Source organism: Equus caballus, chromosome 18, assembly GCF_041296265.1.
Source record: "Equus caballus isolate H_3958 breed thoroughbred chromosome 18, TB-T2T, whole genome shotgun sequence".
Taxonomy (NCBI): domain Eukaryota; kingdom Metazoa; phylum Chordata; class Mammalia; order Perissodactyla; family Equidae; genus Equus; species Equus caballus.
The window spans coordinates 65,669,015-65,687,058 of NC_091701.1; the positions used below are offsets into that span (position 1 = coordinate 65,669,015).

The following is an 18,044-nucleotide window of genomic DNA, read 5'->3' on the forward strand; positions in this document are numbered from 1 at the left end:
TATGTGTGACTTTTCTTTCCATTGTTTCTTTTATGAGAAACGTCTATGGTATACATCAAACATCATGCATCAGCTCATCATAAATCACCTGCAAGGCATTGTTTGGGCAGGGGAACCCTCAATGCAATGCCCACCTATGACTGCTTCCTTTCTTTTATGTTTCCCTGTCATGGTGAATGTGATAACCAACTTTAAGTTCTATAAGGCAAAATGTGAGGCACATAAGACACCTCACTACTTATTCACCATATCAAGCACATGCAAGCCTTCTTAGTCTCTCCTTTGGATCACCTCAGTGCCTCCTGGCTCCTTCTCACCCACAGTCAGAGGAGGTGTTTTTTGTTTGTTTGTTTGTTTGTTTTGGTGAGGAAGATTGGCCCTGAGCTAACATCTGTTGCCAATCTTCCTCTTTTTACTTGAGGAAGATTGTTGCTGAGCTAACATTTGTGCCAATCTTCCTCTGTTTTATGTGGGATGCTGCCACAGCATGGCTTGATGAGAGGTGCAGCATGACTTGATGACTGGTGCGTAGGTCTGCCCCAGGGATCGAGCCTGTGAACCCTGGGCTGCCGAAGTGGAGTGCATGAACTTAACCACTATGTCACCAGGCCGACCCCCAAAGGAGTTCTTTTTAGGGGAATATAGTTTATATAGTATGTTTAAATGCCTTATTCAATGGACAGTCACCACTGCATCATACTGATTCATTCGACAAATATTGTTTGAGTGCATGGAGAGATGGAGTGAAGTGGTGGGTTATATATCTTCAGACTGTCTCCTCCAGGTCCATTCTCCACCCTTCTCCGTCATACTCTCTCCTCTGGAAGGCAAATCAGACTATCTTAATAGTTCCCCCCGGGAAGAGAACCGAGGGAGGGAGAAGTGTGAGTTCAAGTTATTTATTCTCTTAGCTCTTTTCTTGCAAGTAGCCTCAGGTTGACTGCTATACTCTTCCAATCATTTTTTTCTCTCAATCAACCCTCTCTATTGGATTCTTCTTCCAGTTTCTAGTATCTTCCCTCTCTCTTGTTCTTTCAGGGCTGGGGGTAGCAATATCCCTCCTGTTACTATTCCTGGGGTTCTGCCTTATCCCATTTGGTTTTCCTACATCCTTCCCACACCCTTGCAAGTAGTCCTTATTGAATTCTCCACCAATTATCTTAGTTTTAGTGTGGCATCCGTTTCCTTCTAGAACCCCAACTAATACAGATATTAGTCTAGGAATACCTCTGTGATGCTTTGAGGTTATCAGCGACGTGTGGAGGAGGTGAGGAAAAAGCCATGGAGATGTGTAGGGAAAGACCTTTCTGCATGGAAAAACTCTTCTCTTGGAATGTTGGATGGACAGCAAGGTGGACGAGGTGGCTGGCAGGAAGGAAACAAGTGGGAGAGTATTAGGGATGTAAGTCAGCGGGATAGTAGAATGAGGTACGAAGACCATAGAACATCTTATAAGGCTTATTTTCAGCATGAAATTGGAAATCGTTGGAGGTGATAACAGACTTACAATGTGTCACTCTGGATACTATTTGCAGAACAGACTGTATGGGGGCAAAGGTGGAAACAGAAGGCCAGTTAGGCTATTGAGAGAGACAATGGTGATTGAGCCGCAAACATAGTGAATAAGGGTGGAATTCTAGCTGTATTTTGGAATACGGGGACAGGATTTGCTGATGGATGTAGGATGTTAAGAGAGGAGTCCAGAATCATGCAAAGTTTAGCAACTGGATGAATGGATCTGTCATTTCTGTTCTGAGGACGATCATCGGAGGAAGAGTTTAGGCAGGAAGATTAGGAATTTGATTTTGGATCTGTTAAGTTTGAGATGCGTCGAAGTAAATGTATTAAGTGGGCAGTTCATGGGAAATGTCTAGGCTAGAGATACAAATTTGGGAGTCATCAACATATACACGGTATTTAAAGTCGTGACTTCTTGAAATGATCTAGGCTATTGATTCTCAAATTCCTTAGTTGGGTATTTGTAAATATAGTTTTCACTGTAAGTATGGCAGTTGAGTCAGTCTGGTTAAGCTTTAAATGTAACATTATCAAGATTAGGAATAATATTTTATAAAATATAAACAACTTATATATTCTATAATTAACATATATATAACATAAGCACTTATAAGTATGCATATCTGTTAGAAAATTGACCTGTGTGTGTAAACTCATAGGTAGACATGTAAAGTGTGTATAACACAGGACCATGTTTGAAAATATTATTTGTCTTTTTGGAAGGCATTTTCTTTAAATGTCAGAAAGTGAGAGTAATCACTGATTTTCCTGCCAAACAGGGAATTAAATTATAACTCTGAGAAGATAATGCAAGGAACATTATTTCAGCTGTCCTTGAAATGTCAATTTACTTTTAAAATGCAATTATTTTAAGCCATTTGTTTACAATATGGCATCTTTATATGTAAAAATTTCAAACACTTGGTCTTCTGTGATTTATCTCTAACTTTTTAGGAATTTGAATAAAAGGCAATTTGTAATAGTAAAGAAATCTTTCTTACCCAAAACAGAGTAGGCTAGGAGTCAGAAATGTGAATTTCTAAGATAGTTATTTTGCCACCAACTAGCCATGTGAATTTGCAACATTTGACACTCTCTAGGCTTAACTTCTCTAGACTTAACTTCTGTAGGTTCTTTGAAAATGAAAAATTAATGTAGATTAATGGTATTTCCATAGTTCTACAGACCCCTTCCAGACTGGTCACCATGGGCCCGATGTGCCAAAGATGCCTGGGTCCTTCACTGTGTCAGCCAAAGTCTTTTGCTTTTACTTGCTCTGTGTTAGTGCTACCGAGGAACGCATTTTTGAGCCACAGGATCACCAGTTTAAAAGTCTTAGAAAAACAGTTAATTGCTAAGCTTTTCTAGAAAAAAAATAATTATGTTCAAAGTTTTTGTCAGCTTTGAGAGGTGCCTTACCTCCAAACCACTGCCCAAAAAACATACCCAGCCTTTCTGTAACTGTTTTCCCAGGTAACTATTCTCTTTTGCCTCTGAAGTATAATTTAGCCTTAACATTCTTTAATTATAGAGTCCTAGGATCTTACAGTTGAGACAGACCTTGGAAATTATCTCTTTCAGCCTCTTTTCTGATACAGAATGACCACCACATCCCCGAGACTAGTTATTCAAAATCTATTTGCAGAGTGCCAGGGGCTCATCAACTGGGATGGTAACCCATGCCATTCTGTAACAGTTCTTATGCTTTCTTATGTGCAGCCAGAATAACTACCTTTGAAACCTTCACTTTTCTGTCATTTTCCCATAGGGATTTGAAAACACTATCTGTGGTTAGTGACTCTCAAAGTTTACTGTACATAAGATCACGTAGAGGGTTAAGATGAATGTTCCAGGACTCTGTATCCAAAGACTGTTTCCATAGATCAAGAGATGGAGTCCAGCAATCTACATTTTCAACATATATTTCATGTGATTATAATTGTAGATCATTATTGTAATTCAAAACAGAATATTGTGAATTAGAAAACTGAGTTATAAAATAGTTTGTATAATATCAGAATCTGTGTATAAAACATCGATTTAGGGTAATATCCCCAAAATGTTATCAATGGTTGATTATTTCTGCTGGTTGGGATTATGGACAACTTATGCTTTTACTTATCTTTGCGTTCTAATATTTCCACAATGATTATATATTACTTTTATCATTAAAAAGAATAAATTTAATGAGTAATTTATCACCCCCGCTACTTATCATAAAGGTAATTTTCAAAGAACATGGAGACTCGCAAGGGTGAAAGAGACCTCTCTAGTCTGGCGGCATTTGTATTGCTTCTGAGTGTTTTCAGGGCACGTGAGAGTAAAGGTCCTTTGGTAAAAAATCCTGACTCTCCTGATCTTCTCTAAAGGGAGGATGATGGTCAGCACTAGTAGTCATCTCATTATTCGGTCCATCAGTTATTCATTTGTTCTTTCAAGAAACCTTTAGGTCCTCTGTGCCACTCACTAAGGCTATGAAGAAAAACTTGTCTACCAGATTCTTACTATAGTGGAGGAAGCACAGGTGGCATAAGAAAGGAGCTGTTTCTTCTTGGGAAGCTCTCAGATGGTTTCACTTAAGAGTTGTTGAATGGAATGAGTCTTTAAAAGTGAGGAGCGGTCTTGTCTAAGCCGGTGGGGGTCGTGGTGGAGATTTTTCCTTGAGAAGTGTATGCAAAGCCACAGAAACGTAACCTAGTGTGCTGTAAATGGGGAACTGTAAGTAATTTGATTTGGCTAGCTGGCTGGCTACCCGTGAGAGAACTGCAAGAGGTAATGTGGACAGGAACCCAATCTCTGAGCATCTTATATGCCATTTTAAAGAATTTGAGAATTTAGGCGAGTAACTTGGTCAGCTTTAATTGCGGCAGCAGTGTGGCAGATAGATTGGAAGGGGTGGCTGGAGATGGTGGAGAGGAGGGAGTCTGGCATGACTCCCAGTCTTTTGTAGGCTTCTGGGTAGATTGATTCTAACACGACTTTTGCATGGGAGAAGATAGGAGGTATCAGACTAGTCCTACTCTCCTATGGCATAGAATGAGCACAGAGTACATGGCAAATATAGAACAAAATAAAATATCTGAATTCAACATCTGGACATCGTTTTCCATGTGTCCATTTCTGTATTTAATTCCAGCATTTCTAGGTCTCACAAGCGTGTTTTGTCCTAGAAAGTCTTTATTATATGTGGTTTCATAATTTTTCATTTGGTTGATCCTTCTCCCATTGTCTACGTAAATCTGGAGATAACTGTGAGAGATAATACCTTTTAGAAAAATCAGAAAGTCATGCCCAGAATGAACCATTTGGGAAGGAGGGGGATGTCGGCGAGCAAGGGAAAGTTTCATGAAATGTTGGCTATTCAAGGAAGGCAGATTATTTAATTGGCAGTGTCTAGTTAGCTGCTGTACCTGAATGGCTAGATAGAATGGCATGCATATTTACCAAACAAGGATGGGATATGCATATGATCTCTATGGCCCATTCTGCTATGTAAAACTTGATTTAGGTAATTTTACATAAAGGGTAAGGGGAAGACTCTAAGTGAGCTTAAGTGATTTTCTATGTGTTAGTCGTAGCTACTAATGCAATGTATCTAGTCTGTTGATTTGCCAAAGTTCTTTTCTTTTTTTTTCTTTTGGTGAGGAAGATTGGCCCTGAGCTAACATCTGTGCCAGTCTTCCTTTATTTTGTATGTGAGATGCTGCCACAGCATTGCTTGATGTGCAGTGTGTAGGTCCGCATCCATGATCTGAACCTGCGAACCCCAGGCCGGCCTCAAAGTAATTTTCCTGTACCTAGATTAAGAAACAGAGACTGCTGACAGATGCCCTATATTTTTAAAGAAAATTTATTGTGCATGTCTAAAAGTAACATATGCCTTTATAAAAAAATTAAGGTACAGAATTGGAAGTAAAATGTTAAAGTCTACTTACTTCTGCTACTACAACTTGATGAGTATCCTTCCATGCTTACATGTGTCTGTACAAATGCCCACTCGTTATCTGTTCGAGTATATTATTCAAAGGTTGTGAGATAAGGTAATAGAGATAACAGCCATGGAAAATATCATGTAATTTAAATCCTTATAGTCCGTAGTATTCCAGCTGTTCAAGCAGGTGGCAATATTTTGGGCAAAGATGCTTATCTGTTACTAAATAAGCAGTAATTGGTTTAGGTAAAACCAGGATTAATTCTCTTTATAGTTGTTCTTGTCTAACTCAAAGGGGATAGCAATTATGTATGGCATCTCTTAATCTGTAAACACTTTTCTAATCACCCCAGCAACCTACTGACCTTAGTTTAGTCAGGTGAAAACAATCGATTGAAGAGCCTAAAGAAAAGATAACTCCTTAACATTCAGCGTCTGTTATAAGCAGTTACTTTTGTATTCCTTAGACTGGAGAAGGGGCTGTATGTGAGAAGAAGCCCATGTAGAAGACATGTAGTTTACAACTACTAGTGTTCTCTTCCTTGAATTTTAATGACCGTACTATCACTCTTTGAATTTTGTTAGGAGCTTTGCCCTCAAGCCTGTGAACAGCAGTTTGAAACCAGATGATTCTCCGAGATCTCTTCTTGAGACCAGCTGCAGTTGGGATGTGACCACTCATTGTTCTGGAATAAGTGGCTTAGACCCGACTAGCCACCCTGTGGACTGTCCCCGTACAAAGCTGTTTCTGTCCCACACAGGCAGGGACTCCCTGTACTCCAGGCTCAGCTGTGGAGCCTGCTGAATTAATCAAAGCATACTTAGACCACGTTCCCTAAGGACTAGCGGATTTCTGTAGTGACTCCACCCTAACACTGTGAACTCCTGCCCTTGGAAATGTTCTTTTGACAGCTGGGGATCTGAGAGCAGTCCAGCCCTGGGAAGACAGCTTAGGAAGAATGTTCTTAAAGGTTTATTGATGAGAAATGTGGATTTACATGTCCTTTTGCCTATCAGAATTTATAATTAACGTTTTCAAGCACCTAGAGTTTAATAAGCACTGAATTTGGTGCTTTCACTGTTTCATTTAGTCCCCGTGACACTTTATCAGATACTTGTAATTATTTGTTTTACAGGGAAGGAAATGGACAGCCTGCTAGGATATGGGTGTCTGACAACTTAGGAGGACAAGTGGTTTTCGACTCTGGCTGCACGTTGGAATCACCGGAAAAGCTTTTTTTGAAATACTGATTCCTGGGTTTATGGCAGGTGGAGGAAATTAGAACCTCTGGGGATGGGCCCACTCATTGGCATTTTAAAACAAATAAAATTCCCAGGTGATTCCCATTTGCAGCCAGGATTGCAAAGTTTTGTCCTAATTTGTCTGACACTCATCCCGTATCGAGTCATGGTTCCTGGGTTTGCGTGAGGTAGAAGTTTGTTCGAAATTCAGAATATTGGGACCTTTCTGGACCTACCGTATCAGAGTCTGAATTTTAAAAAGATCCCTAGGGAACTATTTGTACTGCCTTGCAACTTTTCTGTAAATCTAAAGCTTTTCGAAAATTACAAATGTTTCTTAGAAAAAAGAAAGATCACGTTTGGGATACAAAGATCAAAACCTTCTCTCCAGCAGCTCAGTCTTGCAAGAGAGAAACTTATTAAAAGGCAATTTGCTAAGAGCTATAATGGAAGTAATGTAGAAAGTGCTGTCACTTTATGGGAGGAAATGAAACATGCTGCTTGGAGGAATTAAGAGAAAATTGCCAAAGGAAGGTGACTTGAAGGCGTTCCAGGCACAGAGAAAACACAAAGGAGAGCTCCTTTAAGGAAAGTTGCTAATATAAAAGGAATTAAAAAAAAAACATGAAATTGAGCTTTGATGAAAATATAATGTTTAATACACATTTATGTTCTAAAAATATGATAAATTCTAAGCTCAAACTGAGAGTTAGTGCCAGACTAAAGAGGTACTGTAGTAATTAATGGAAGACTTTCCCTTTTTCAAGAAAAGCAAAGTAATTAAGGGGGATTAATCATTTGTGGTATTAGCATTCTTGAAGGGAATTGGGGACAGGCCCTATTTGAAATTCTCACTTCTTGGGCCTGTTTTGACCCTACTCTGCCTTAACTTTCCAGTTTCGTAGAGGTGCCAGGCTTAACTTGTCCATGGGGCCTTTGTGGATACTCTTTTCTCTGCTGGGCGGGTCCGACCCCGTCTTCCACTCCTGGTGAAGTCCTCCTCATCTTTCAGCTGGGATTCTGCTCAGCATCACTTCTTCTAAAAAGACCTTTCTAATTTACAGTCGAGGTTAGGTACCTATCTCCTGCATTCCTATAGCATCATGTATATATCACATTGTTGCTAATTTTCTTTTTGTCTGTTTGTTTCATGAAACAGTACCCTGAAGGCAGGGGTTATTTTTCAGCAGCTTCTGTGTCTCCAGTACTCTGCATAGTGTTTGACTTAATAAATGCTTTGAAATAAATGAAAGAAGTGATAACAATAGCCTATTTTTGCCCTTAGTCTACAGTGACAAAAGGTAATCTTTGGAGATGGCAATAAGAGATTGAAATGCTCTTACTATTAATGGCTAGGAAGAAATTTAGAGACTTTAACTTATGCATAGCATATACCTGGCATATAGCAGGTTCCCAGTAAGTTTTGGTTTTGGGAAAGAATTAACGTTCTCATTTTATATATGAGGACTTTGATTTAGATTATTAAGGATGTATCTCTCTTAGCATATTATTAAGAGAATGTGAACTCAGACATGGATCATTACTCATAAATTAACAATAATTTTTATAGCTTCCCATTGTTAAGTACCTGTACATGTCAGGTGTTACAGAAATAATGTATGCGTATAATATATGTGTATGATCACATGTAATTCTCTGAAAAAGCCTATGAGGCTTATGTTACATTTGGGGGCACAGATTTGGAGTCAGAAATGCATGATTATAGAGCTCATGCTCATTTCCTAATCAGTGTTCTTTCTACTCTTCCCTGCTGCCTCCCTTTTTTTTTTTGGCTGAGGAAGATTTGCACCGAGCTAACATCCATGCCAGTCTTCCTCCATTTTTTAGTATCTGGGCTACTGGCACAGCATGACTGCTAACAGAGCGGTGTAGGTCTGTGCCCAGTAACCGAACCTGGGCCGCTGAAGTGGAATGTGCTGAACTTAAGCCCTAGGCCACTGGGGCTGACCCTCTGCTGCCTCCTTTTCTTTAAGAAGCAGCTGAATCAGCTTGCACTTTTCTCTTTGCGGAAATTGCATGGTTGGGAATCATGGACTTGCTGTTTGATCACTAATTTGCTGTGTGATCATATACAAATCTCTGAACTTCTCTTCCTCAGTCTCCACATTTATAAAATGGACCTATTAAACTCTTACCAGGGGTTCATTCATTATGCAGCAAATATTTGAAAGACTCATGTCTGCCAGACACTGTTCTTGGTGCTGAAGATACAGTAGCAAACAGAACGGACAAGACCTGTGGTTCCCCGGAGCTTACATTATGGCGGTTGAGCCTGAAAATAAACAAGTAAAGCACAAATCAAATAGTGATGAGTGCCACGAAGCAAATAGAACAGGGTGGCAGGAAGAATGTGGCTGCAGTAGGGTGAGGACATCATGGTTGGAGTGGTCTGAGAAGTCTTTCTTCAGGAAGTAACACTTAAGTTGAGACCTAAGGGGAAAGCAGGAGTCAGCCATGAATAATTTGGGGGTGTAGAGTTCCAGGCAGAGGGAGCCAGGGGCAGAAATCCTAAAGCTGCAAAATCTCTGCATGTTGGAGGACCACCAAAGGCCAGTGTGGCTGGTGGGAAGAGAGAGGCGGGAGATGAGAGGAGAGGCCAGTAGGTCCAGATTATGGACTTACAGTAAATGATTGAGACTGTTTCTCAAACACCAGTGTGCAGACACTGCAGGGAAATCCAAGATGATGTTCTCACGTCTTTAATACCTTTGACATCTTTGATACTTCCTTCCAACATTTTTGCCACTTTTCATGTGTTTAGGAAAATCCTTCCTTATGGGTGATGTCCCAGAATAGAGGCCAGAAATTTGCTTCCCCATCCTCTTTTGCATCAGGGACACATACTTTAGACTAAGGCTCTGTCAATCAGATGCACACAGGTAAGAAATTAGCGACAAGAAACAGGCACCATGGAATCTATTCTGGCAATGATGGCGGCTGATACATTTCATCTACAGGGGCAGCTATAGCAGAGTTTCTAACGGAGCATCTGGTACCCAGATCTGGTTAGCAACGTGGCCTATGGTGAGAGCGCCTGGTTATGGCAGAGGTGCTGATCACAGCGGGCCAGTTCTATGCTGTTATTTCAGTGCTGTTTCTGACTACATAGTTTGGTTCTCTGGTGGTGATGGAGTTTTTATGAGTCTCTAATATCTTTCTATATATTTCTTTTTATTTAAATTAACTAGAATGCATTTCTGTTGTTTGCATTTAAGAATCCTGTGTCAATGTCAAAGTAAGGATCAAGAGATTTACTGCCTGTGTCTGAGAAGCATTAGATCTGTGATAGTCATTCCAACTCTAAATTCTTGGGTAAATTAGTGGCTCAAAAGGACCTGGAGATGTAAATACTGATTACTTCAAAACCTATTTTCCATATTTTTACTTGTAAGATTAGTATTTGTAAACTTGTCCTTGTTAAAGAAGCCTACTTTATTTTCTGCACACGTGGTAAGTCAGACTAATTATTCAATGTTTTTTCTTCTGGAAGCCTCTTATTGGCCTCCCTTAATTTAAAGAGCAGGCTCTAGTGCAGAGATGCTACCTTCCCAATGGACTTAAGATGTCTCCAGGCTTCCAGAGGCACCATCGATATGAGAAAAATTGCCCTGGACCACTTCTCTTTCACTCAGAGCCCCTTTTGTCAGCAAAGCTAAGCAAGCATTCAGTGATTAACCACAGTCCTAAACATATGTGCGTTTTTAGAGACACTTTTGGTGACTGTTTAGTAGTTATTCTTTCAATAAAATTTGTAACCAGTGTTTTATTAGGTATTCTGTGCTGCGTCTGAGAAAGGGCTTCTAAAATTTAAATGGTTCTTAATAGCTGTACAAAAGTGAAGTGAAAATATGTTTATAATTATCAGAACCCCCATCTGTTCTGTGCTTGTGCTAGGCTGGTCTCGGAAGGGTTGTTAAAAACATAGCTACTTCTCTAAAATGGCTTTGCATTTTCTGCCTCTCTGGCCATCTCTCCACTCTCTATTGAAGTTCTGAATCTTCACGAACTCCTGCCAATTTAACTTCTTTGAAGTTATTCTTATATTTATAGCTAAATTTGTTTTCTTTTTCATTGACATGTCAATTGGATGCAATGCTCTTCAGGATGACTCCTAGCAAAGAAAGTTCCTTTTCCAACATCTATCTAGGTGAAAATGGTAATTGATTCCTGGAACTATTTCACTTGTTAACTGTAATGGAAAATTGCTCATTGTTACAAGCAGGAGAGAAATGAAGCACCCCATTTCTCTTATTTAAAGGTCTTATCTCCCATGATACCAGTATACACTTTTAAGAGTGGCTTACTTTGAATATCAATTGAAAGTAGATTTTTGACTCAGAGTGCCTTTATGTCGGGTATAACCATTAGGCTTATGCATAATTAGGCTTTGCCTTTGCCAGGGAATTTTCAGAGACTTCCTGTTTAGTTCAGGCTTTGTGGGTAAGGTGTTGGTGACACATTTATGGTAACTTAAGTGTTAGCACCTAGGGATATGATCTTCCTCTTTATGGGTTTAGAGTCTGAATGCTTTGGGTGGAAAATTCTCATTCTGGAATCTCTTTTCTGAATGTCACTTTTACCTCTTCTGCCCTAAGACATCTTGCACATTTTAGATTATGTGTAATGAGTGGCGATATGCGTTTGATGTCTCATGAGGGGCATTTTGAGAAATTGAAAGTAAATCTTCTAAATAAACATTTTAACTAAGTAATGGGTACATGATGGTATATTATATTACTTATTATTAAATAAACCATATTATGTATATGATTTACTTTATATATGTTTGATTTTTTTAATAATAAGAAGTTCAAAAGAAAACATATAGTAGACTAATACCTCTCTAACTTAGGCAATTTACTAGGCTTCTTTGCATTTCAGTGTCCTTATTTGTAAAAGGAATACATAAATAAATGAAAGAATAAATGCTTTATTTATAGGATTAGTATTTTATCAGGAAATGAATGCTCTAGTGTTCCAGTGTGTACTTGTACTCCGAAATACTCTTCACATGTTGAGTATTAATTATAGAAGGATTTGTGCAAGTGTCACTCAATATTGATTAACCTAAAAAGAACTGGACAGAGATTTGCATAATTGTTTTTTGTATGGGGATCATGTAGGATCATAGAGGCCAAGAGAGGAGATGCTTGCCTTTAGAAGGTGGTCACTTGGAAAACAGTGGAACAAAATTAAGCATGACTTGGGCGAGAAACTCTTCATTCTCTGTGTTAGAGAAGTAAATGGTGATCTTGGTTAAAAAATAGACGACTATCGGGCCCCATGGCCGAGTGGTTAAGTTCCTATGCTCCGCTGCAGGCAGCCCAGTGTTTCATCAGTTCAAATCCTGGGCGCGGACATGGCACTGCTCATCAAGCCACGCTGAGGCGGCGTCCCTCGTGCCACAAACTAGAAGGACCCAAAACTAAGAATATGCAACTGTGTACTGGGGGGCTTTGGGGAGAAAAAGGATAAAAATAAAATCTTTAAAAAAAAATAGATAGCTGTTTCTTAATTGAGGGATATTCATAATATTATCTTATGTAAGTTAATAACAGTTTTGTGGGTGAGGTTCTTTAAAATTAGAGCAACTGTCACTGGAAAAAGGAGACCAGGCTAGCTTCTCAGGGAGTCTCATGGGAATTTATATCTGCTCTAAAGGATCGATTTTGAGATAATCCATTGTGAACATTTGATTCCAATTAGTAGCAGATTACATTTATTCAAAGTTTACTATACGCCTGGAAATGTGCAAAACTTTTTAACATAAATTATCATATTTCTTTCTCACAACTACATAATGAAGGAATACTATTATCTTTCATTCTATAGATGAGGTAGGTCATTGTGGCTCAGAGAGGTTAAATCTCTTGTGCAGGTCTATATAAGTAAAGAAATGATAGAACTGAGAATAGAAATTGCCATTCTAACTCTAGGATGTGTAGTCTTTACTATACCATATTTGTTCTTTACAGCAATTATTTTAGTCCAGGCTTTTTTTCTAAACTTTTTTGTTTTCCTAGCTTTTTCTGTATGCTTCTTTATTCAGCTGTATGAGCAGATACACATGAGATTTTTGTTATAACGGTCCACAAAGTCCATTTTTGGCAGCCAAAAGGATTTAAATGACAATGTATGGATGCATATAAGTAATCATATATTGTGTTAGTTTCTTAGGACTGCCGTAATCAATAGCACAAACCTGGTGCCTTAAAACAACAGAAATTTATTTTCTCACAGTTCTGGAAGCCAGAAGTCCAAAATGCGTTGGCAGGGCTGATTCCTTCTGGAAGTTCTGAGGGAAAATCAGTTCCATGATTCTTTCCCAGCTTCTGGGTGGCTGGAAATCCTTGGCATTCCTTGGCTTGTGGTTGCATAACTCCAGTCTCTGCCACCATCTTCACATAGCTTTCTCCTCGTGTGTCTCTATGTATCAAATCTCCCTCTCCTTTCTTTTATAAGGACACTCATCATTGGCTTTAGGGCCCACCCTAAATTGAGGAGGATGCTGACTGAGATTTTTAACTTAATTACATCTGTAGATAAAGACCCTGTTAACAAATATGGTTGCGGTCACAGGTACCCGAGGTTGGGACTTGAAGAGATCTTTTTAGAGGCCACTATTTGACCCACTACGTATTTTGAACATTTGTATTAAAGAAATGGGTAAAATAGTACAAGTATAATACAAACTTTAGTTTCAGACCATTTCAATTCATGGAGTATTTAGTTTTAAGGGTATTTTATATAAGAATGTTATTTTATATGCATTATCTGAATGCTGAAGATATCCCCCAAAGATTTTAGATTTAGATTTCATTTTCTTTTCGCTGTTTCTCTAGTACAAATATATGCTAATCATCATCTTTCACTTATTCCCAGGATATGCTATTACATATGCACATTTAGTTCCTCATTTCTTGAAACTTCGATATTTGAAATTATTTTTAAGAGACTCTAAATGGCAAAAAGCCGTTACATATTTCAATGAGGTCTCCTGGTTCTCATCCCAAAGCACTTACTGTGTCATGATAGCACTAGATTGTGAGGAGATAATGCATTCGAAAGATTGACATGGCAAAGAAGATGTAATAATATTCGATGATTGGCCAAAATTGAGGGCATCTAAGGGAGAAAAGCTAAAGATACACTAAGCTGGGCATCAAGAAATTTGGATTCCATTCTGAGCATTTTACAGGTTCTGCACCTCTGCAGAGTGGAACAGAAAAGAAAATTCTAGAGAATAAAATGAATATAGAGATGACCATGGCATGCAGATTGCTGAGAGCTCTGGAGAGGGTGATTCATGAAGAAATGTGGACCTCAAATTTTGAGCAAACTTTTAGAGATGAAAAAAGAGGGAACCAAGGATTATTGGTGATTCATATTTGTTTAAAGCCATCAATATGTATTTTTGACACAAACAGAAATACTAGATTTATTTTTAAAAGTTAGGCGCTTGTTAGGGAGGAGCTGCTAACTGAACAGCTGGGAGCGTTGTTGATAAAGTATCAGCAAAAGATGCTTGAAGTAATATAATTACAAAAAAAGACGCATATCTACTTAAACTATTTTATTTTAACCTAAAACTTATACAACTGTATTTATCTGTAAACTTTTCCTGTACGGCCTCTCCTTCAAGTGTGACTCTGGTGATTGGCTTTCTACAAAGATTTTCTTATGTAAAGAATGCTCGTTACAGACCATCCCCATGATTGCTTCGTCGAATGGCACGGAGAACTTAGGGACACCTATAGGCGACCAAAGTGCAAATTCCCTCTACATTGTAATAATTTCATCTCAATCTTTTAGAGCTGTGTTGCCCACGTATAATGGACGATGGGAGAAAATACCTGACTGAATTGTGGTTTATTTAGAAAAGAAGAATGAGGAATGGGTGCTTGTTGGACGTCCAACAGTTTTCATTATAATAAGCATGTGGCGGGATTGGGGGGAACAGAATTGCTGAAATAAATCATGTGGGGCAAAGTCTAGAAGCTGTAGGTGTTCAGTTAGCGATGGGCGCTGGTTGGCGCGGTTTACACTTTAATGGAGTGTGTCAGTTAATCGTGAGTGGTGAACTAGTTAAGTGGAACTCTGTTTTCAGAAGTTCTGCTCTTCTCATTGAGTTTTAAAAGTGCCACAAAAGGCTCACAGAAGATTTGAGGGGAAAAAATTTACAGAGAAAATTAGATATGAGCCATCTTTGAAGGACAAGATAGTATAGGGAGTCATGATAAGGTGAGTGCCTGTTTGTTTTGTTGGGTTGAGAAATTATTAATGCCTGGCATTCATTTCACAGACTGAGAGATAAGGGGCAAGACATTTCCAGCATTGATTTCGGGTCGTGAGAGAGCATTTCTGTGACGACTGGTCATCTAGCTGTGTAGCTGTCCTTGGGTGGTCTTTTCCTGGGTAGCCATTCTCATCTCACTTGAGCGTGGTCAGTCCGAGACGAAGTGTAGGTGTGACATTCTTGGATTGTTTAACGCTGTGTTTATTGTGTCATGTCTTTGATATATATATGTGCACATTTAGTTTAAGATCGGGTTCTTTGAACAGATATGCCTTGAAAAATAAGGTTAAATCATTGTTTTTTTAAAAAATATAACTTTGTTATTATAAAAACAAGTAGGATCTTATTTTTGGATAATAAATTTTATGCCAAAACTCTGAGCAATGCTTATAAATATCTGCCTTCTTAAAAATGTTATGTACTTTAGGCTCTGCCAAAAAAGAAACTTTTTGCTTACTAAGTATGTTTTGAAAAATTGTCTTCTCTGTTTTCATGACCTATTTGTAGCGCTAGCTCTGAACCAGGTGCACCTCCTCTCCATTCAGTTATGCAAGACGATTTTCCTAAATCATTAGCCTCACACCACTCTCCGAAGCAATTTGCGCGGTCTGCCAGTTGCCCCCGCTGTCACAACAGAGCACTGTACAATGGTTTCCAAGATCCTTTTTGCTTTACTGGTTTTCTCGGATCCCTCCAGCGAAACTCACTACACCTCCCTTAACTTCTTTAATCCCACAGGGGACAGTGAGAGGGAACTATCTCAAGAGGACAAGAAGCAGGATGAAATGGTGAAGGTAAACTGAATTGCTGTGGTTTCTACAGTATGTGGGAAGTGAGGAAATATAAATACTGTGTGGAGACCACTCTTTCAAGAAGGTTAGCCATGAAGGGAAAGGGATAGAGTGGAGATAAGATTTTATTTATGGTGAAAGAGAAGTAAGCCAGTAAAGGAGGGTAGAAGTTATGGAAGAGAAGAGATTGATACATCTTGGTCCTGTTCCCTCTTCCTGAAACAGTGTTCCTCCTCATTCTTTCAAATCCTTCTTAATGGCAATAACCCCTAATATTACTTGAATATGTTGAATGTGTCACTCTCTCTCATGTTATAGGAAGAGAACTATGAGGTCTTATTCTTGCTCTTTGGAATTTACAGTCTAAAGCCATAGCACATGGTGACTAGGGATCATTCCTTCTTTGAGCATGTTCTTTAGCAGAGTTTTAATGTGGCCTATTTTTTTGAGAGTTGTGATTTAGAACACCTATCTGTAGGAATCACACGGAGCCATGGCACTGAAAACAGAACCTCTGTTTTATAAGCTCCTGGTCCTAGTAGTGTTTTATCAGGCTTCTCTTGTTCCAGGTGATATGGCTTGATCTGGGGTAGAGTTAAATTCTTGTAACGATCAGTGGTGTTATAATGGGATGGTTGGCATGAGCCCAGAAAGAGCTTTCAAAGGCATTGCAGAAATCTCCAGGTTAAAGGGACTTCCTGATGAGTCAGTTATTGCCTCCAAGTGCTTATCAAAGTCGTCATTTAGTGGCTGTTAGACTCAAGTGTACGCAAAATTCTGTGGGCAATTAACAGTTTTTTAAAAAACAAACAAGAACAGATTAGTAGGGTTTTTTTTGAAACAGTAACCTTCATAATCCATAGTGAGTATTTGATAAATCACAGTATTAAAGACTTTTACATTTGTGGAGTGCATGCTCTTTCCAGTTTATAAAGCACCATTATAGGTATTATTGGTTTCGATTCACAACAGAACTAATCTATAGGCAGAGGAGGTATTGGTATTGGCATATTGATATATGGATAAGGAAATTGAGGCTCAGAAAAGTTAGTAATAATAGCTGACAAAATGAGGGCTTATTATGAACCAGACACAGTGTTAAGAAATTTACATTTAGTTTATTTTATCTTCAGTACTATCCTATGCTATGGAGGGTATTATTACCTGGATTTTGTGGTTGATAAAATTGAAAAGAGATTAACTTATCCAAGTGTGCATGACTGGTAAGTGACAGTGTCAGGGCTCAAACCCAGGTGAACTGACCCAAGGACAGTCTGAGCCCCTGTATAACACTATACTGCCTCATTAGGCTCTTTGCACGTTTTCTTTCTTTTCTTGCTGTGTTTCTTACAAGCTCTAATTGATAAACTGTCATGTTAAAAGATAAACTGAGGCCTATTAAAAATTTTAAGAGTTCATTTGAGCAAAAATCCATTCCAAAGGGGCAGAGCCAAAACAGAAGTGGTTAGGAGCACTCTGAGAGGAGCTGGAGAGAGACCTTTATAGAGAAAAGGCAGAGGCAAAGTAAGGAAAGTATTGATTAGCTGGAGCTTAAAGCCTTGTTGGCTGTATGTGAGTGGTTGTCCTTAGTATTTTGATTTCTTGACCTTGAGGCATTTACAGGCTTAGATTTTGGTTTGTTTATCTAAGCCCTCAGGGCATTAGAGTCGATTCATGCCCTGGCCTCCTTGTTTAATAAACTTAACAATTAGAAACAAGGCATTACATAATACAGTTACCTAAATATCCTCAAAGAGTCAGTGGACTAACTTAATATATTCATGCTTTTAATTGGCACACGTGTAATTTCAGTGTCCAGTCAGTGACTGGTTCTTCTCACAGGGCTTTTGTTGGTGTTTGTAATTGGAGAATTGAAACAGATATTATCTAATGAAGTGAATTTTGGAACTTGTTATGAACTGGAGCCAGTATATTTTTCCCCCTGGAAATATTCTAGATGTAATAGATATAAAAGTAAATCAAATTCAATATAGAAGATTATCATGAAACATTTGAGAAACATATGATGAATTTATACAGCAATTGACAAACTTACTCTTCAGGGTACTTATTTTAATGAAACTGTTAATTGAAATACCATGAGATGTGTCAATGTAATATAACTATTTCTCTGATATTATTTTTAAATCTATTTAAGAAAAACCCTAAACACATTTTTGGGCAATAATATGCATTTAATACTAAATGTAACATACCCATGATGCCAGAAAGTTATCTGGTGAAA

At 38.6% G+C, this 18,044-nt stretch overlaps 1 protein-coding gene across 13 annotated transcripts in view; it reads left to right on the forward strand.

The window, feature by feature from the left end:
* The window catches only part of GULP1 (GULP PTB domain containing engulfment adaptor 1), a 271,776-nt gene that overhangs the window by 35,551 nt on the left and 218,181 nt on the right, over positions 1-18,044 (forward strand). For 2 of the 13 annotated variants that reach the window (XM_070242049.1, XM_070242045.1), the window contains exon 2: positions 15,747-15,802. The exons of the other annotated variants lie outside the window; for them this stretch is intronic. The gene's annotated coding sequence lies outside the window, so the exon portion shown is untranslated. The remainder of the gene's footprint in view (positions 1-15,746; positions 15,803-18,044) is intronic. 13 annotated transcript variants of the gene reach the window in all.